The sequence below is a fragment of the Gallus gallus genome, chromosome Z (assembly GCF_016699485.2).
Source record: "Gallus gallus isolate bGalGal1 chromosome Z, bGalGal1.mat.broiler.GRCg7b, whole genome shotgun sequence".
Classification (NCBI taxonomy): domain Eukaryota; kingdom Metazoa; phylum Chordata; class Aves; order Galliformes; family Phasianidae; genus Gallus; species Gallus gallus.
The window spans coordinates 84,697,974-84,718,976 of NC_052572.1; the positions used below are offsets into that span (position 1 = coordinate 84,697,974).

Consider the following 21,003-nt stretch of genomic DNA (forward strand, 5'->3'; position numbering starts at 1 on the left):
CCCAAGTGCATTTGTGTCACATTTCAAAGTAAAGCTTTAAGAGAGATATTGACATCAGTTCAAACAAAATACCAAAAGTGATTGTTTGGCAACCAGTCTTAAAACATTCTTGTCAACAGATAAGCAGAAAATGCCTCACGTTATAAAACAGAGTTGAGATGAAAGCAAAACCAGCAACATTTTAGGAGGAAAAATTCAACATAGTATGTTCACCATTTCTACTGTGTATGACTGTGGAAATTATGTCATATTATCTGTTGCATTCAGAATGAGTTTGACATAAATATTTTTTGATCCTGATCCATAAAAACAAAAGCAATTGTTCACTGATTTGAAGTGAAACAAGTGCTAAGCTATTTTGCTGGGGTAAATTTGTTATGTTAATCTCACTTTCAGCAGTACCAGCAGAAATTTTCCAAAGGTAAGCAACTTTGTTCTTTCTGCTGGTGCTCACCCCTTGAGGCAGACAGACGTTTTTCAGGTGCTGGTGTATTTTATTACTGTGCACCCTGTATCTATGTTACTTCACTGCCCTTTATGTGAAATGTTTTGCCTAATGGCTTAAACAAAATGAAAACTCATAGAAACAAATTGTTTTCCCACAGTACCTCTGAACAGGTCTTTAAGCCGGATTCCTGCTAAGAGTGACAAGAATACACTCTGTATTTTCATATCTGAAACCTGTAGCTTTGATAACATGGAAAACACTGAAGACGCAGTCCTTGAACCTAAGTCAATCTACAGAAAGTTTTAGACCAGGTTTTTTAATCCCTGTACACAGTAGCATGTGGACCAGAACAAATCCAAGCTACTCATAAACTAAACTGGAATTGGAATTTGCAGGGTTAAAAAGTTCTAGCTGTTATTTCTAGTTCTGTCCTTTCTTTATTCTCCAAGCCAATGGGTGGAAAATAATGGATTTGTACTTTACGTATTATCTGTCTCCTAAAAAGAAAAAAAAAAAGAAGAAAAAAAAAGTAGGGTGTGGTATTATTGATTTTCTGAAACAAAACACCTTTTACCCAACAAACATATTAGGACTTCTGTCAAAGTCTCTTCAATGCCACGTCAAAGTTTTATAGCATAATAACCAGGTAACAGATATTTTAAATGTGTTTTTCTGTAAATGCTGTTTTTTAAATTTTTAAATGATTCTAAGTAGGTAATATTCATCACGAGCAGTCCTCTGTATCTGTACAAAAACCCTTCTTACCGCATTACAAAAGTACATACTCTTTCATTTGTGGGTTTAGATTTTCTTCAAAGAGAACCAACTTATTACCTTCTCCAATTCAGAACATTCTGAAAGTGTCTCACAGAACTATTTGATAAAGATCTAAAGACAGAGCAAATCCTTTGATACATAATAAAATAATTTTGGATCATCTTTCCACACACAAGAGCAAGACAATGTATCTTTTTAAAGAGGCATATTTTATTTGGCACATAGCATCAATACGGAGACTCTTCTTCCTACTTGCTGCTGGGCTGAAGGAACTGCAGAGAACTGGCTTTCATTCACAAAAGCAAACACTGCTCATTAAAAGAAAAATGACTCATTATCACTCTTTCAAAAGAAAAAGGGTAAAACTGTGGAATTTTATCAAGAAACATTAACATGGCCAAAAAAATGGGGGGGGGGGGGGGGCGAGGGGAGTCAATAGGAACATTATAACAACATTGCAGTTGTGAAATTGGAAGAACTAATAAAAAACAAGTTTACATGAAGCTTTGTTTAAAACTGACACTTTTCTACATGTTTTTACTGATGAGCAGATGGCTGGTGGGAGAGCTGAGTGAGAAATTTGAAGAACAGAGCAGAAGATCATAGAAGAATTGCTTTATCTCACTAGAATTGATGTGGAAGGGCTGAGAGGAATATGTTTTTAATTACACATCGTGAATTCTCTAATAGTCGTGCAAAGTGACCGTGTGGGCACCTGTGTTCTTCTTTACAAAGGGAACCTGTACCTTTATTATTGCTTTGTTATATAAATTTAAGACAAATATTTATTATGTACATATTCTACTTCAAGATTCTTCACTTATAAGCTGTTTTCTTTTTGTGTCCTTTCTAACTTGCTTTTTCCTTTTGCATAATTCCCTATAAATCTCATCCCTCTTGCTCATCTATACTTCTGATGATCCAAATTCTTTTCACAGTAAAATATGGGATTTCCAAGCTATTTTTTTTTCTATTTGCACCTTACTATAGTTAGGATAGTCTGAAATGTACATGATGGTTACAAATGAACTTCCAACACTGAATTCAATACCAAATTTTAAATGTTTTTCCCTGAGAAGCCGCCTTCAATAACTACTCTCTACATCACCAGCTTGCTTCAGCCTACCACTGAATACTTGAGTGCAGTAAATTCAAGCACACACTGTTGCTAACATTGATTCTTATAAAACAAGAATGATGATGTGCTCAGGGAGACAGGAGGCCTGAAGTTAAGTGTACAATCTAACCACATTTCTGTTGAATTGTAACAAATATCAGAAGATTGCTTTTTCTGCTTTTTCAAGCCTGGCTGTTTAATTTGTTTCCAACCTCTTCCCTGCCTCGCTCTCCTCTCCTTTCTCATTTCCATCCAGCCTCCACTTTGTGCTGATCGGGCATTCTGCTCTGTTCCAAGTGTGATGTCAACAGAGAAACACTGATTAGATCCATTGATTACAGCAGATGAGAATTCCAATTCAGCTTCACTCCTAACCTCCTTCAAAGGAGGAGAAAGACAGCCACGTCTAACGAAAAGCAGAAAATTCCAGTGATCACCGGTGACTTCACAAGCTTGAAACTACACACTTGTATTTAAAACAAACAAAACAAAGCACACTTAATTTGGAAATTAAATAATTTCTTCCTGTTGAATTCTGTGCTTCCTCAGATCAACTGAAACACAATGAATGGTGGATTCCTAAGTCAGTGCAGATACCTCTTCCAAAAAATCTCACTTGGCAGCGACCATTATGTAGGTTTCCTGCAGATTTCCTGTCATAGATAATAGGTACACACCTAGTTTAACATTGACTGCAACGCTGGCATCACTTTGTTTTCAAACCTGATGAGGTCTAGATGTGAAATACCTTCTTCACTGACACTTTTAAGTGGAATTTTGAATTGTGCAAGAAGCTCCAAGATTTTCATCTCATCAGCCGTTGTCAGGCCTCCTCTTACAGCTAAGAAGGCCAATGCTATCCCGGGCTCCATCAGAACAGGGTCTGTCCCTTTCTACCCTGCCCTTGTGAGGCCCCATCTGGAATAGTGTGTAAAGATCTGCAGCTCGCAATGCAGGAAAAATGTGGAGTTGTTGGAGAGGGTCCAGAGGAGGGCCACAAGGATATCAGAGGGCTGGAGCATCTCTCCTGCAAAGACAGGCTGAGGGAGCTGGGTTTGTGAAGCCTGGAGAAGAGAAGGCTGCAAGGACACCTAATTGCAGCCTTTCAGTATTTAAAATAGGATTATAAACGGGAGAGCAATCAACGTTTTACAAACGTAGACAGTTATAGGGCAAGGGGGAATGGCCTTAAGGGAAGGTTTAGATTGGATGTCAGGGGAAAGTTGTTTACAGAGAGAGTGGTGAAGTGCTGGCACAGGCTGCCCAGAGAGGCTGTGGATGCTCCATTCCTGGGGGTGTTCAAGGCCAGATTGGATGAGACCCTGGGCATCCTGATCTAGTATCAGATCTGGAGGTTTATAGCCCTGCCTGTGCAGCGGGTTTGGAACTTGACAATCCTTGCTTACATAAAATCACATTATGAGCCATCTTATCACCATAAGACATTACGGAAGGGGTCAGGTGCATGATCAAGTTGCAATTGCATGATGAATTCTCTATCAGCTGTATTAGTTTGCTAAGCTGTGTGTTGGCTCTTAGCCCGCTGCAACAGTGAGGTAATTTAAATCTCTTGTTCAAGTTTAAGAAAAGGTCTTTCACCTCACTTTTTCAACAGTTAAGAGCAAGCACACAGTCTGTTCTCCTGCTCAGCTGATATGCAGCAACTCAATGCTTTGCTTGAATTTGAGAAGTCAATGAACGATTTATCTGACATTTATCATGTGCAGGAAGGATGTGTTCACTTATCTGCGCATATTCAAAAGTAGCATATTATGGTGACCCAGAAGATAGTGGTTCCTTCCCAGCCACTGTACTGAGGGAAGCGTGAATCTTGTACACATCCATTCAGCTGCACGGATACAGCATCGAAGCCCTTAAACCTTCATGTCTCCCCAGCTTCCTCCACAGAAGAGAAAGTCATCCCTCCAGGCAGTAAGAAGGGAAAAGGAAAAAAAAAAGCCTGACAGTAAGTTACAGTTTGCCTTAGAAACATCGCTAAAACAAATCATTAAATGCAGTTTTTACAGACCATATACATTACTATATGGTCCTAGGGCATTATCGAAATCAACGTTTCAACAGCTCCAGTTCATCTTTTGCTTCTTTTTTCTCTTTCCTTTTCTTCTGTACACGAAAAGGAACCAATTAGTAGGTGATTCCAAAGAAGGCAACTTTTCTAACTAATGGAATTTTTTAATTCCAATTTTCCATCTAGAAGTTATTATACATGCTGTGCCATTGCAAACTCTGTTTCTTGAACCTCCCAGAGTATTTCTCATTCTCTGTTATTAAGAATTAGGAAAAAGAGCAAAAATAAATGCAAACTAAAATAATGATAATAATAGCAACAATTGCAACAGTAACAGTAACAAATCAAAAGAAGAGAGGCTTATAAAACACCAGACAGATTGTGCATTTTAAAAATAATAATTAAAAAAAAACCTAAAAGCATGTATCTTGCTTGCTATCTTCCCTCAAACTCCTTCAGTTTTCAATTAAAGTAATTAAGGCCTTCACTACCTGACCTCACAGATGATACAGAAGAGGCAGCACAGGAATAAAATAGAATCATAAAAAGAAAAGTCGCCTTTGGAAAAAGAAGATTCATGATTTAGAAGTGGTCCAAGGCCATGCTGAACTTCACCTACGGTACCTCAACCCTATTGTGAAGCATCATTCAGCTATTTCAGATGTCCATTTCACAAAGAAATTCATGAATTGCAAATAAATTTGTACTTAAAGATTAAACCTCCTGTACACCAGAAGTCAGTGCTCTGGTAAAAAACAAAAAAAAAAGAACTTCTGGACTACCAGGGGAATGTAGATACCTGCTGTTTTTCCACCTCATTATACCCTCTGCAGGTTTGTACAGCTAGTTCAAAGGTGCCTACTGTCAGGTATGGAGCTATGGAGGTGTTCATCTTCACCAACTTTTAACTTTTGCAATCCTTTCCTCCCTTTCCTCTCTCTCTCCCTTTTTTTTTTTTTTTTTTTTTTTTTGGAATCAAGCCTTTCAGTGGCACATTTTAAGTGTAAGTCTGAAAGAACTTGGAAGGAAGTCTGAAGGGAAATGGAAGGATAAGAGGCAACGAAGAATCGTGTGGAAGAGCAGAGAAGAATGAGCTAGAAAAGTCTAGTACAGTAGGAAAAAGCTCTCTCAAGATGGTAAACAATAATCACCACAACATCTTGGAGAGATCAAGCAAATGCTGAGTTTCAGGGTGTGTAGCACAGGAGGAAAGTGTTTGAGTGAACAGTGCACACAGGAAAGAGAACATCAGCAACAGAAGAATTTTTAAAAAGATGAACAACGGACTGAACAGAAGAGATTAGAGTAAGGTGAGCAGCAGAGCAAGAATGAACTTGAAGGGAGGTGAAAGAGAAGGGACATCTTGGAAATTTTACACTAGATCATTTATTCCAGTCATATTCTGATCAAGATCTGGTTTGCCACACCATGATGCCTCAAAGAAGCACAGTGATATGTAAATGGAGAAGAAAGAGAGGAATCAAATTCTTTGCAGAGCACCGAGAAACCCAGGGCAGCAGTTAGCAGCTTTGACAGCTATGCAGGCTTCATATCAGACTATATTGCCTGTAAGGGATGTTGTGCTTTAAAATACATAGTTCTGATAAGGGAGGCCTCATGTTCCTTTATATGTTGTGCACCACTTACTAACTAGATGGAGACCTACCCTTCCTTACCTTTGGGGCCACATTAGCGATTTTGTACTTCTATTTCAGGATGCACAGAGTACTGAACACCCAGGCATAGCTGTCGTCCTATAAATAGAAATGTAGTAACTCAAGCATCAAACAGTGCTTGCTCCAAATCCACAGGGTCTTCTCAAAACAGAAAAAGACCTATATATGTGGCATGCAAAAACCTTTATATCTTGAGCTCTCTGATATAACTGTGAAGCTCAGTTACGGTCTCAGTCAGTAGAAAAGACTATCTTTAATTTGGGTTTGCTGAGTTCTGAAAAATTCATACCCTTTATTTCAATCACATTCAAAATTCTGTCTGCACTGTACTTCATTACGGTGTGCCTGCACTGTCCTTTAGAAGGAGAATAATCAATCAGTTTACAGCTACCTTGCACACTGTTCCTATTATCTCATCATTATTTTTATTCTCTTGACTGATCATATATTTGCTTTGGATTAGGACATTAAAAACACTTTCCTGTCACCCTCTCTTCCTCCTCTTCTCTCCCTCTCCTTCTCAGAGACATTTGTACTGTTCTCTAAGGGCAACTTTGATTTGTTTTCCCACAGAAATGGAATTAAGCAAGCTGTGATAACATGTATAGAACCCACAATATTCACTTACAGGGGTTACTTCTCTGATTGCTCCATTCAACTTTTGCATAATCTTCTCAGTGGCTGTGGCCACCTACGTGTATTTAAAGTAACTGCACAAACCTGCAGAGAGTATAATTAGGTGAAAAACAGCAGGAGTCTAGATTTCCCCATGTGGTCTAGAAGTTGTTTGTTTGCAAAAATCATCAGTTGATTTCTAATACCCTCCCCACCAAGGCCAACAGGCACAGTATCTTTGAGAACACTATTAAAATGCCCTCAAGTTCCAAACCTTGCTTTGGAGCACAGCAGTGGAAAGTTGATTGAGTAAGTGAAAGATCACAGATAAAACCCTTGTGGACAAAGTGAGCAAATGCTATTTTTTTTACTATAGAATTCTTCAAGAATGACTGCTCTTCCAAAAGGTAAGAAAGAAAATGGACAAAACTCCACAATGTTCCACCCACCATCTGTGTAATTTAAATTGTTAAAAGAATTCTAATCTGATTTGCTTCTTATTTGCAGTTACTAGCATCCCTTCTGTAACAAACTTTCTCAGTTATTAGTCTTTTCCCCCACCTCCATTCCAACAATTAGAACGTGGTATTTTCCTTTACACTGAGATAAGGTAATGCTGCAGTTCAAGCAACGTTATGTTACTTCTTTTTAGATTAATACAGTCTGTCTCCTACACCATAACAACATTGAAATAAATAAGTGAAATACAATAAGCTTCATGTTTTGTTAATTCAGCCCACGTAATCATTCTTTCCCTAAGCAAAACTTTTCTATTCTCCTCTGTTGCATCAGTTTTGTCAGAGGCAGATATTTAATTTACCCTCAGTGTGTTGTTATCATCTCTTTCCTCTCTCCATAACTCTTATCTCCACATGTCCAGTGTTTGTACACAGATAGGAAACACAAGAGGAAGAAACTCTTAGAAGACATGTGTTATTGTTCTTTCAACAGAATTCATTTGCTGCAGAAGGGAATATGTGCCAAGCTGCAGTCATTCCTGTTCTTAGGTCAACATGTTGGCAAAAGTATACTGTCCCCAAAAGCGAGGCTACAACCCGGGACTGAGAAACTACGGCATGAGCTCTTCTCCTTACCTCTTCTGAAGTAGCAAGCCCTAGTAGATGGCCAGACCTGATGTGAAAGAAAGGGACAACTTTGGTACCCATAGCAAAATTTATCAAAGCTCTCAAGAACTGAGGTCAGCAAGAATTTATTTCATCTGGTTGTCTTCTGAGAACTTTTTTGCTTACTTCAAGGTAGTTCATGCACTGTATTTTTAATAAGGTCAGCAGAATCACATCTTCAAAGAAAGCATTGTTCCCATTCAGTTAGAAAGCACAGAGTTGTTTACTGCTTCATTTTACTGCCCAGAAGAGACCTTGGACTGTTCAAAGCTGAGACCTGCGATGAAGGGGATAATATTAATTACCTCTTTACCTCAAAAAGTGTGAGTAGGCTCAATGAACTTGCACTTAAAAGTGCTTTGAAACTCTCACATACAAGTAACAGCGTTTCTGATTAGCAATTTCACCTCAGTTATTCCAGTTCAGTGGTAATTTTTTTTTTCTTCTGCATGTCTTCTATAAAAAGAACAGCTAATGAAAGGGATACCACCCCTTTTACATTGTCAAGAAATTAGCTAATATCCTGTATATCATAGATGGTATATAAAACATGAAAACAAATCAGCAAAATATTGAAGAAAGAGCAAAAAATTTAGGAATGTATTATGAAACCAGTCCTCTAAGAAACCTGAAAGTTATGATTAAGATTTAAAAAAAAAAAAAAAAGGGACAAATACTTTGAAAACACTGATATGAGGTTTCGTATAATTATGAAGCTAAGCAGTAACATCCAAATAAGAAAGATTTTCTCAAAACACTGCATAACTACATAGAATCGTACCATCCCGAGATATTTTTGGTGAAAATTTAAAACATTGGAAGGATATTTTAGCATTACCAATCAGATAAGCCAACTGCAGTTTTACAAAATAGTCAATTGATAAACAAGTTATAAAGGTAACATTTTTATAATGATGATGTTAAAAAGGCTGTTCTAAGTAATACTGTAACTTTTATCCACTGGCAGGAAAATAATCTGGTTCAAAATCTGGTTCAAATATTCTGGTTCAAAATCAGCAAAGAAAGAATATGCATTGTTTGTGTCCTTCAATTCAAATGTAATACCAACAATTCTGTGTTTGTTTGTTTGTTTGTTTGCTTAATTTAGTTAAATGGTCATCAAGGCTTAAATACTGTTTATACAACTAAAAAATTGGGGAGGATCCTGATAAAGGTAACACAGAATTCCAAACTTGCTTTGAAGATATCTGACAGATTTTGGTGTCTTTTTTTGAACACCTCTCTGGAAATAGAGGACCATGTGTCTGCTTCTCACCCGTCATGTGCAAATATAGATACAAGCAGAGAGAAATGCATATTAAATCTTTTAAAAAAAGAGATGGAGAATCACATATATTTTGCCATGGAATCCTGGTTCACAGGAAGCAGTAGCCTACAGAGAACATCAAAGCAGTAAACAGATCAGAGCACTCCCACGGAACGTTTAGCTTAGCTGCACTTTCAATCGCCTTTCTAAGGACCAAGTTGAGAGAAAGAATTAACTGCAGAGATCAAAAAGACAAGGTATATCTTTGAAATCCCTTCACAGTCCAGTATTTTATTTATGACCAAAGCCCCTGAGTTGAATGTGAAGGTTGGTTTCCATGGATATTTAAATAACACTTTTATCAGGCATATCAGAATGACACACTTTGATATTTTGAAGTCTTGCAAGATCACCTCTCAGCCATCCCTGAATTCATTTGCGTCTAGCAATCACTATTTCTTAAAAGGAACAAGCAGTGTTTGTGGCTTGTCAGTGTGACCTCATTGCAAAAGAGTTGTAAACGCAGAGTACTGAAGCAGAGAATATTAACCACACCAACAACCTGTGACAGAAAAACCAAACCACTTGTTATTTGTTCTTTTGTGCCAAGGGAGGTTCAGGTTGGATAATAGGAAAAATTTATTCTCCAAAGGAGTGGTTAGGCACTGAAATGGGCTGCCCAAGGAGGTGGTTAGATCACTGTCCCTGGAAGTGTTCAAGAAACATTTGGATGTTGTATTGATGGACATGGTTTAGTGGGAAATACTGGTGGTAGGTGGAAAGTTGGACTGGATGGTCTTGGAGATCTTTTTCAGCTTTGGCGATTCAATGATTCTACAATTCTTTTCCTTGTCTACTGTTCCCATACACTGCTTAGTGTTGTCTGTGATGTAGGACAAGCCATGTGTCATTCTGTGCTGTGAGCAGATACTTCTGTAAACTGCAGCACTGAGTTCAGCCATGTTCATCTGCATTCCCTTCTGTAATGGTCCTGCAGAAAGAAATAGAAGCACTCACTTAGCAAGCCAGACGTGTTTGAGTTTTGCATTGGAATGCGACATATTATGAGAAAGTACCATTTCTAGGCTGGAAAAGTATGGTATCTTGGTCCTCCAGTGCAAATTTTCTGTCGTCACCTACTAAAAATAAAATTAGATGAAATTAAACAAAAAAAATCAGCAATAGTAAAATTTGAAATAAAATTATTGGAAAGAAATTAGCAGCATGCTTTTCAAAGTCATGCGTTGATTTTGAAACAGCTATTATAAACATTTGTGATTTCTGTGGCTTGCAGTTAAATTTTAAAAATAGCACTTAAATATGCACGTTAATAACATCCAGAAGGCATATCTTTCAAGGCTGTCCAGGCTATTGAAGGGTTTAATTTAACCACAGTATTCATTTATGTCTAGCAGTTAGAATTTTCTTTTAAGCTCAAAGGAGCCCAGAGTTGTAACTATGATCTAATTGGTAAGCAATGAAGAATGTTTTTCATGTTTTATAGACAACATGAATCCTGATCATTTTACAGCAGTAAATTATAGAGTGCTCTGTTCACCGTGTCTCCCTCTGGAAATACAGGCCTATATCTCATTAAACTATAAAAATAACTTCCTGTGTTCAGTGGCTCCTTGAAAGCTATCCTGCCAAGGTATGTTATTTTTATATTACTAATGCATGTTAGCTCGTCAGTCCAGAGAAAGTTAGGTTCTTTATGGCCTCAAACTAAATTAATTTACAGCTGTATCCACATGTCAGGGGGGACTCATGAGGAACCTAAACTGCTACAGAAAACGATAATTTATTATTGATTTTCAGCTCCTTTTTAAAAGCAGCTACAATTCATTGGTTTCTCGGCTCCTTCTGCGTTACAAATGATCTACACAATGCTGGCAACTTAACAAAGGAGCTCCTGCGGGTAAGGCAAAGGACATAAAAGTCAGGTGTGCTTTACCTCTTCTTGGCTTAAGACAAATGATTCATCACTTTATCATGAAAAAAAAAATCAGACTTATGATGTTATGAATTTTTGGTTGGTTGGTTGGTTTTTTTTTTTTTTTTTTTAAATTGATTTTGTGGGCTGTATGGTCAGACAAAACATCTCCTTTAAATTAATTATTTGCTTTAAAAATAAAACCTACCTTTTCACATGTTTCTAAAGCTATATAATTGTCACGTGGTTGAGCAGTTTAGCTGAATTTAACACCAGTAAAGCCAGTATGCTACCAATGACAGATTGCAAGTCTTTAATCCTACTGTAATATTTTGCTTTTGTGTTTTGGTTTTTTTTATTAAAAAAAGAAAAGCAACAAACACACATCTCTTTGAAGTTCAGATGTTACAGAAGAGCTGCTGCTGCTGCTGAAGGCTAGGTTGGCAACACCTCTAAGGGCGGAGTGCACTGTGAAACAAAAAAGTGACCCCAGAAACAGTATAGGAACTACTCCAGCATGAGGAATGCTCTTCAAGGACCGGAGCAATAAGATAAGAGCAACTTTTTTTTCTTTTCTCATGAGAGCAAAGCAATTTACTACAAACATCTCTTTTCTTAGCAAAATACTTTAAGGAACGTCAAATGACATCCATCTTAAGTGCACACAGCAAGTCATTCAGTGAGAGACTTTGGGTGTGGAAGAAGAAATAAAAACGATAACAAGCATTTTAAATCCTAGTTTCAAACACAAGCCTTTCTGCATTTAGCTCCTTCTGTGGAGGGAAAATGATTCAATTAAAGTTTTAGCTCTCACTACTTCCATGCTGTTATTCTTTGCTGCTAGTGCCATAGTTCCATCACCAAATGACCTCAGGTCCAAATCAATTTCTCCCCAGAATAGGCCACAGTCCTTTTCTGAACCAGTTCTCTCCTCAGGGAGCAAGAAAGCAGCCTGCCAGGTACAGAGGCCTGGTACATCATCACAGGCATGCTGTGCACTCCCTGAGCTCTGCTCCTTGCAGGTGTCAGCCTCCAGCTGAGCGCCAGGATGCTGGCTGCTGTGGCATGTCCAGTGCCACTGCAACCCCCAGCTAAAGACCACAACAGCTAGCAAAGCCTGCTTGTCTTTCATTTCCAGTTCATACACAACAACAGCAAAAAGAGGGGAAGATCATCCAAATATGCTGGGTATGGAGCCAGACTGAAAGTTGGATTTAAACTTAGAATTGTCTTCAATTTGTTCTGCTGTATGAGCTAGGCAACTCTGCGTTCATGAGCCATGTTGTCTCCAAGTTGTTTTTGAAACAATGTGGTTGAGAGGACATCACCGCATACAACCAGCTCAACTTCTGAAGGCAAAGAGGTTCAAAAGTGGTAGCAGCATGTGAGGAAAAAAATGATGAGATCCAAAGGAACAACGCATAGATTGTGCCATGAAGGCTCAGTGTGCCTTGCACTGTAAGCCAAGTGCCGGAGCCTTCACTGGCTATAGGGAAGAGAAGAGCTATTATACTTTATATTCCCACAGGTCACTTTCATGTATGTTTGTCACTGTGTTTTGGGGGTTAAGCTTTCTGGTTAATACTAGATCCTGTTGGTTATTCACTTACCAACGTGGGTACTTAACTAGAACAACACTGCGTGTCTGAAGTCAACAGTTCCACATAATTCTCACATTGTGGGGTTTCACACACAGGTTTCAGGACAAGAGTTCCATTCCCTTCAGTTCAAAGGAATGGAAAGGAGATGAGAGGAGTGACTGGGAATAAGAAAAATTTTCTCACCTAGCTCAAGTCCCATCTACCTTCAATGCATCCTGAAAAGCAGAAATTGAAACATCCATTGTAAAATGACAGGAATGAGAAAATTGTTAACTTACAGAAATATTTATACACATAAGCAGCAGCAGAAGCATGGAAACAGAATCAGAGTTGTACCTCAAAGATCCTGATTTGTGAGGGATTACATCCAACATAACCATCAAACCTATGTTAGTAAAGAGCAGCAGTAAATTCTAACAACCACATCACAAATATTAGAGAAGGGCTGGGATAACTGTGAGAAGTGGATCTTCTTGCAAAAACAGAGAAGTGCTGGGGATAAAGATGAAACCACAGTGAATCAGTACTGTGGAAATGCACATGGGACCCAACATCTGCCCAGGCAGTATGCTGGAAACTAACACTACCCATCCTGCTGGGGGAAACAAAAAATGGGAATCAGGGAAGGGGAGGGGAGGGGAGGGAAGGAGAGGGAAGGGGAGGAAAACACTGGCAAAAAAGAAGGATGTGGAAAGATGCTGGAAGCTGACTTTTGATCACAAACTGCCAGCAAGAAATTAGTTCAAAGTACAATAATTTTCAGGATAGAAGGGGAGAATGTCATTAGCAAAATGGGACAAGGATAGTGCAGGGGTTCCACGAGGCCACTACATCATCTGATAGCATAGATCCAAATTAAAAGTGATGGCTTTCTCAGGACAGAGCTCAGACCAGCTCACAGAAATATACAGCAGATGTACAAAAGCACATTCCTTAAAGCCAAGTTTCAGCCTACTAACAAACACTGATGTCTTCTGCATTAGCTTAGATCTGCAAAAGAAAACAAAAAATCCCACCACATTTAGAATTGTAAAATTAGCTCCTTTTCCTATTATCCTCAATACAAAAAATATTAATCCTGCTGCTGTAGTCTTCAGAAGTGCAATAGGTAGAAACCTCAGCATACCATTTCCATCTTTTTCTGTTACATTCTTAAAATTGTAGACGTTTTCCTTAAACAGAAGTTGAGGTCAAAGTGCAAAATGTATAACACAGTTGAGAAAACTGTAATAACAACCACAGTGCAGAAGTCTGTATCCTAAGTGTACAGATATTTATAGGAGTGGTATTCCACCACATATAGAAGATGTAGAGGACTGTAATTACACAAAGTATCTAAGTACCAACATAAGATTGGAGAAAGTACACACAAATTTAAGGAAACTTGATTAATATTTGCACAGCATTACAAAGTGATGGTCAAGAAGGAACCAATATAATTATGGCTTAGAAAACTGTAATTTACTCAGTTTTGAAAAAGATGATATGAAAAAATACAGATGCTTCCACTCAAATCCTTTCAGTGATGTAGTTGTTAAAGTATTTTGTATTTAAGTCCATGTATTTGTAATCTATCTAAAAATTCAGCATGAATGAGTCTGAAATAAGTGCTGTTCCAACTGAGCTAAATGTCTGTTGAATTTTAATGACACAGATAGTCTGTTTTAATGTGTTTTTGTACAAACTGATTACATTAAAACATGCAGTAGTTGAACTATATGGTAAGCTACTACTTAGGATTCCTTATTACATTATTAGCCCAAGATTCCTACATAAGCATTGCAATTTCTAAATATTTTAAATAACATCATTCAAATAAGAAATAGGTAAAACACCTATTTTACACTTGATCTGCTTATATTATTTAAAAATGCGAATGTAAGTCATTTTTAGATTTTTTCCCCCAATATTCCTTTTTCCTTTTTCATTTTCCTTTTATTCAGTTTAGACAGATCTTGTTCTCAGAAAAAGAAACAAGGCTGAAACCTCTGAAAGTCATCTCAGTCAAAAATAAACTGTTATTTTTACATCCATTATCATTATCAGAGATCATTTTTTCACAGCTCTGAAATTCTCCCCAGTGGGCAGTAGTCCATCTTACTTAACTACCTACCCATAATTCAACCCAATTTCATGCCATTGTCTGTCTGGGCTCAAGAGAGTCCAGCTTTGAACTACAATGGAGACTATTTTCCAGTGCCTCCAGGGAAGGAGCTAATTTTGTTGGCTGTCTCCTTTCCATTCGTCTTCTCATGAATAAAGCAGGGCTTGACTTTCCCCTAGTGCTGTCCATTTTCAGAAATCCAAACTTCATTGCAGTGAAAAGCACTGAATTAGTACAAAAGCTGAAATGCCCGAATAAAAAGCTACTCATTCTCTTGCAAACACAGAAACAGTTTTCACGGTCCTGTGAAAAAATGTCCATGGCCAGGGTCAAACTGATCTAATGTGTTTCATGCAACTCATCTTTTCCTATGCATAATCTGAAATGTAATTGGTAAAACTGAAAATGAGAACAGGGGACTGTCTTCATTTAGTCTTTAGTACTTGATATTTCATTCAGTATAAAGCAAGAAATTCTTCCCATTCAGCTTAATCCTGATCAAGCAACAGCTGGGGACCCGTGCCACAGAAAGAGCATCTGTCTAAATGGACTGATTCAGATTACTGAATTCTCATCCCATTCTTACTGGTTTGATATAAAAAGTTTTGACCTACAGTGAGTGGTAAGAGGAAAACAAATCTTTAATTTGAAGGAACTAACTTGCTATATTAGTGAGTTGTGGTTTTTTTTTTATTTAAAAAAAATCAACAAATACAAAAGGAACTTTCTCAATCTCAGAAGAATCTACAGACAAGTTAAGTGAACGTGATATCATTTTGCTTGCATGAAGAAATCATTTACAACATTCTTGAAGCTTTTGACCCTTATTCAGTTATGGGTCATAAAAGATCTAATTTAAAAATGTTATATGCTGCCTTATTTCCATTTAGATTACTGGAGCAGACAAAGATTCTTGTTCAGAAGGATGGTAAATTTAAATACTGCAAAGAGCAACACTATGCTATTGTGTAAACAGTGAAAAATTGCAGCAACTGCTTATCAAGTGAATGAAACTAGCTTCTGTGTGATGGTATAAAAAAGAGAAAATTTCATCTATACACAACAGGAAAAAAAGGGTTTTTTTTAATGGAACTTATAAACAGAGTTCATTCCAACATTTTCTGCAAAAGACTGCGATTTAGTGCTCCAAAAGTTCTGTTTTCCAACAAAAACAGACACATAACTGTTTCTGAAGATCATAGAAGCCCAGAAAAGCAAGATTTTGCTACTTCCGCTACCTTGTAATTACCAGGGAGAAAAAAAGATCATTGGTAAGGAACATGAATCACATTGCATCCCTGCAAGTTTAGCCAAGCAGAATCACAACAGAGGTATGATCAGTGTTGTAAGCTCTTTTAGGTGTGTGATGCCCAAATCAATATGCTTAGGATCACAACTCAGGCTCTTTTCTACTAGCGGGGATGAAATAAGGAACAACTTTCTGTACGTGCATAATTCTGCCAGGAATGCATATGCACTTTCCTGTGCATCATAACAATAAGTTACATGTTCCATTACATTCTGCTCATTTCCTCTATGTCAAAATGGCTACACTAATTTTTGGAAACTATTCCTAAATTGCATGTGTCACCCACGTAACAATGTATCCTGTATTGTGAAATGAACAGTCGACTTAAGTGTTCACCACTCTCCCTAATGCAACCATTACAAAAACATGGCTAAATGGATAGGCAGTACATGAGGTTCGGTCAGCTGACACAGGGCTTGCTGGATGTTATCCTTCAGAACAGGTTGCAAAATCAAGCACCCTTCATTGAAATTCTTCCCCCACAGTTCCTTTGCATTTGTAACTGTGAGAAATCTGCTCCAACACCTGAGCTGTTCTCAGATGCCATGGTGTCCCACGAAGATAGATGGGATCACTTACAGAGGTACAATAGGGAGCACTCTTCTGCTCTGCTTTCGTCTTACTCTCCAACCGCAGATCAAAGCAGGGAGGCAAGCAGAGTAAGGGCATGTCTACACAGAGACATTACATCAATCTAGTTTATTCTCTCATAGTGCAGAAATTTAAATGTAACTCACTGAAAGGCTTTTGCACTGGTTTATCATGACAGCTTAAAATACTTTCCTTATTAATCTTAGCACCCAAACAGTTCTGTACTTGTCTGAACTACCTACCCCAGCTACTCAACCAACATTTCACGAAGTAGTGTTTGCAACTGTGATTTTTTCCTGTGCTGTACAAAGGCCCACTTGAAATTAATAAACTTGTAGTTGGGTCATTTGTAGTCAACTGAATTTACTCCTCAAAGTCTTTCACAGAATCACAGAACCATAGAATGGCCTAAGTTGAAAAAGACCTCACAGATCATCTAGTTTCAACCCCTATGCCATGGGCAGGGTCACCAACCATTAGACCAGGTTGCCCAGAGCCACATCCAGCCTGGATATGGTATCCAGGTTTCCTGGTATCCATTAACATCATCAGTTGCATTATTCATGTAATTACTGTGATATGAGCCAAAAAAGATTGCTTTTCTATAGCTTTTTTTGCTATAGAACCAGTAGGCAAATTTTCCAACTTGACTGGCAGCAGAGTTTCAGCACGGGAAGACCTGCTTTCCTCATGGGATAAAATGAACAGAGATGATCTGGCCAATGCTCACCAGAAGCTGCAGCTGGTAAACACTACCATGAAGACTTTCCTTGGGTCATAGGAACATTGTGCTGCTCAGGAGTGAGGTTCAGTACCCACTGCCACCACAAACTAAATCATTTGATTATGGTAGATCAGCTGTCAGGAGTCCTGTTGTAGAGCTCTGCAGTGTCACCTAGAGAGTGTTGTCCTGTCTGATGCCATGCAGCTAGCTTTTACTTCTGATCCTTAGAGGCCTGTCAGATCACAATGGAAGAACTGTAAATGACAGAAAAGGGTGCTTCAGAGAAGTACCCGATACTAAAAGATTTAGAAACTGAAATCTGCTTGAATGTAGGAAAGTGAATTCCTCAAACAATTACAGATTCAGCCAAAACTGTTCCTCATGTCATTCCAAGGTGGAAGTGTGGCAGAATGCTTAAACTCTAACAGATGGAAATTTCCCAGGCAAGTCACTTTCATGAGGCTAATTCTAATCATATACAGGACAATAAGAATATATCCCTGAAAAATAATAATTTTAAGGACAGCATAGTGGACTGGGAATGAAGAAATGTCCAGGAGAAATTTGAATTTTCCATATGAGGCAAACATGACATATTTTTCATCTCTGCTAATGAACTCAACAAAATAAAAAGCTGTAAGAGTTTTAAACAATCTCAGTGTATGTTTTAAATCACTGGATTTTCCTACAGGCTTTGAATACTTCATCTCAGCTACATAAGACACTCAGTGTGCTTGAACAAAAAGAACTCATCCTGCTCACTGATCAAAAGAGCAATAAGTTTCTGAAGATTTACTGCAGAAAACACATTTTAGTGACAGCCATTCTCTGAATCTTCACGGTTACATTTGGAAATCAATAGTCATTCACCGGGTCAAAAATATTTGTAAATGACGCACAAAGTGACCCCAAAGAGAGCAGCAAATAAATTCAAGTCACTTCCTAGCATTAATGTATTTTCTATTTCCCTCTCCAGCCTTGTTTTCCATGGATAAGTGTATCTCAAATGTCACAAATATTCCGTTATTTTTTCTCCACTGTGAACCTACATCCCATGTGTCCACATTTATGACAAGGTGAACAATGGCTGATGTGGTGCCAGATGGATACTATTTTTTTCCAGATACTCAGTAATAGGAATAGATTCGTTAGCTGCTTCCCATTACTTGAGCCACCGAGTCCCCCAGAATGTCTTTTTTGTCAAACTTAAATACACATACAAGCTTCCATAATATTTCATGAAATACCTCAGCGATAATTTCAAAGAAACAAACTAAGTGGTTAGAGAAAACATTTATTACATTGTAAAACTGATGAAAAAGAAAAGAACATGGAGACAGAAAAAGTTGGAAAATTATATTCAATTAGAACTCTGTTTCCCTTTGCTGTCATAAATATTATGCTTTACAGCTCTTTGAAATTTAGAATTGACACTCAACCACAGAGAAGAATGCTTAAATAACAAATAAATTCTTACAATTTAATGCTAATGATGTCAGCTATACTTTTTATGCATTCTCTGTCCTGTTTTAATCTCATTATTGGCCCCTGGAAGAAATTTACTCAACTCTTTAAAAGACATGGAAGCCAATTAGTAAGTAAATACACAAGCAAAAGGAGCATTTTTTTTAAAAAACCCACATGCCAGCAGTCATTTGAACTTCCTTCTCTTCTCCTACAATTGGGGACATAATTAGATCAGTCTTATGTGCAGTAGCACAATTATAAACCAAGAAAACTGAAGATGTAATACAGGAAGCAACAGGCATACAGGGAAAAAACGCAAATGTTCGATTGGATTAACTCGTATTACTTCCTTGGAAACAACCTAATCTCACACATAAAAAGCTTGTAATGAGGACTGCATTAGTTAAAAGTGACATTGTGGAAGGTGGGAAGGATGTGACAAAGAACAGGCAGACAGAAATAGATCTGTGAAGGACTGTAGTGTATTTGTGAAGGAAACAATCTCAGTGACACTTAGTGATTCACCCTACACTGTCCCTCTGACAAACTATGGGAAGGACAAATAAGGTTCTTCCTGTCCTACTAAGAACTCTAACTAGCCTTCACTGCACACAAATATTGTACCATTACTACAGCTTCTAAATACAGAATCACATTTTCTGCTCAAAAGAATATTAAGCATTAATCTGTAATACGCATAAACACTGGAGAGTATGGCAAACTCTCAAAATAATAATTAATCTCTATTACCACTTCCAGAAGCTTTGGCTGCATTTTATCCGCACATGGAGGTAGGCCACATAACATTTTTGTTAAGTAATCTTAAATTATTAGCTTATTTAGCTTAAAATAGTTTTAACGTTTTTGTTCAAAGTCTTCTTGCCACACAGACACAAAAATAAGGGAGTGACACTTTAATCATTAATGTACCTGTTACAAAAATATTTGCAAATGCAAGAGGATGAAAGGAAAAAAGAAACAATAATGGAAAACAGACAAGCCGGACAGGTAACAAAAACACAGAGATTATTTATTTACAAATGTGAATGAGCTGCTATGTAATTCAGAACTCACATCCTTGGAAGGAATAGCATCACAGCTTCTACAAATAGAGCGTGCAACTGTGGGCATGTCATTCATGTATTAAAACTGTATGCTATGTAATCACAGTATACGTTAGCCTAACAGCTGTACAGTTTCCCTGGAAGGAAAAGAAGAAATCTGCCCAGAAATACAAGTCTGTACGTTTACTTGTCTGCCTTAAGATCATACAATTATTAAACCATTCTAATTCAAACTCATTTCAGTGACAGAGTTGCATGATATATTTGCAGAATCCATGTTTGGAACTTTTTCACTTCACATGTGATGGAAGCAGTATTTTTTTGGGCATCTCTATACCTTAACATTTGGCAGACATGGTTAAAAAATTAATGTGCACAGCATCTGCTTTGCCAATGCCAACAGCTAAAAAAATGCATGGTGAAATTGTTCTTAAAGCAGTAGCCTTCAGATTGAAATAGGCAGTGATAGTAGCCCTCACATAATACAGAAGTGATTTCATGTCACTGAAATCCCTGAGAGAGAATCTATTTTCAATTTCTCCAGGATTAGAAATTACTCTCTCAGCGATTGCTTTGAAGTTGTAGCTTATGTGTAATTAGCAAACCACTCAGATCTGAAAAATGCAAATATGATACAAAGAAGATACTAATTATAATGATTTGTTAACCTTTCCTTTTCAGAACGAGTGAGGTGACTTGGAAATAACCCTGTGTCTTCTTAAATTAGTTCACGATCACAGCTTTGTTCAAGTCTGACATTTAATATTCTTTTTTACATTATCACAAATATGCCAAACACTCATCACGGTTAGTTGGAGGGTCACTGTTGGTCACCTGCATTTCTAAGTCATACCCAGATTTTTATTTCTTGTCAGGGTACATTTTAGGGCCAGAAGATAATGATAAATAAGCTTCAGTAGACTAATAATCGTCAAAAAATATTATTTGAGAGGCTTTTTCTGGCTTCAGGAATCTCTCTTTACTTAGGTTAGCATATTCATTTTCTCAGAATCATTAAGGAAAAAAATGAACAGAGCAGCAGTTTTAGATGCAACACTTTGAGGACAGATGTACCAAAAACATCTTCAAAAATTCAGCCTAGAGTTGCAAAAATATATATATATATATATATTGTTTTCTTCAGCTACCTTTTGATT

At 37.6% G+C, this 21,003-nt stretch overlaps 1 long non-coding RNA gene across 3 annotated transcripts in view; it reads right to left on the reverse strand.

Moving 5' to 3' along the window:
- Positions 1–1,740: 1,740 nt before the first annotated feature.
- LOC112530552 overlaps positions 1,741–21,003 on the reverse strand; it is a 35,151-nt gene continuing 15,888 nt past the window's right edge. For 2 of the 3 annotated variants that reach the window (XR_006932505.1, XR_006932506.1), the window contains 2 exons: positions 10,130–10,192; positions 1,741–10,044 (listed from right to left, as the gene is read on the reverse strand). This is a non-coding gene — a long non-coding RNA (uncharacterized LOC112530552). The remainder of the gene's footprint in view (positions 10,045–10,129; positions 10,193–21,003) is intronic. The other variant, XR_006932504.1, reaches the window with a different exon arrangement.